We start from the raw sequence: 880 nt of genomic DNA, 5'->3' as shown, positions 1-880 counted from the left end.
CGGAGTATGCGGTCTCGGTAGCCGACCTGATTGTAATGCACTTTCTATACAAGCTTAGGGCCCTGCCCAGTCGACACTGCTCCTGAAGCCTTCTCCCTCGGGACCCTGGTAGGCATGGGATCCTTAGGATCAGACTTGCTCTTATGGGACACTACAGCCGGGAGCGAGCCAGGCCTTGTGGAGAGTAACTTTCAGTTTGGGCCACCAGAGTGCATTCCGAATTTAGAAAATGCCATCCATCCCCAAATCTGTGTGGTCATAACTCGTAGTCATCTGGGCATTCAGTCCTGTATATCCCTTGATTTCGAATCACAGCCAAAACACGTTTTACAGAATCATGGAATTGTGGTCTCGGGAAACTTGAAGAAGTATGCAGACATGAGCTGGTTTCCGGAGAAAACGTTTGAGATCAGAAGCAAAATCAATGACCTAATTGAAGTTGAGCAAGTTGGGCCTGGTTTTAGGAGAAAAGAAATGGGGGATTGATTTAGAAATCACGTCTTAATTAAAGGAGTGTGTCCATTCTCTTAAAAGTATCAAATTTCAAATTCCACTAACATGTTAACCAAGAATCCCTTTATGAAAAGGGCAAAAACGTCGGTTACAAATCGGTTTAAACAAATGTTTGTATGATGCTAGAAGGCACTTTCAACACCGCTCATTCGGAGAAGTTACTTAGCTCAGCCTCCTTCTATGTAGTCTGCTCTTGCATGGATTGTATTTTTAATGTAAATTATTGTATTTTCTGATGAAGTACTGGCGGCGGCATTTTTGCATCGATGCCGGCACGGGAGGCGCCAGGTGGTGCCGGAAGGAGCCGGCCTAGGACCTCGTGCTGCAGCGGGCCCCGGAGTCCGGGGGAGGAAGGCGGGCGGGCGGG

General features: G+C 47.6%; 1 protein-coding gene across 1 annotated transcript in view; it reads left to right on the top strand.

Moving 5' to 3' along the window:
* EFNB2 (ephrin-B2) overlaps window positions 1-880 on the top strand; it is a 45,276-nt gene that overhangs the window by 832 nt on the left and 43,564 nt on the right. The window lies entirely within an intron of this gene.

This window comes from Colobus angolensis, unplaced genomic scaffold, assembly GCF_000951035.1.
Source record: "Colobus angolensis palliatus isolate OR3802 unplaced genomic scaffold, Cang.pa_1.0 Scaffold13, whole genome shotgun sequence".
NCBI classification, from domain to species: domain Eukaryota; kingdom Metazoa; phylum Chordata; class Mammalia; order Primates; family Cercopithecidae; genus Colobus; species Colobus angolensis.
Note: the sequence above shows the minus strand (reverse complement) of the source record. Positions and strands in the feature narration are given on the sequence as shown.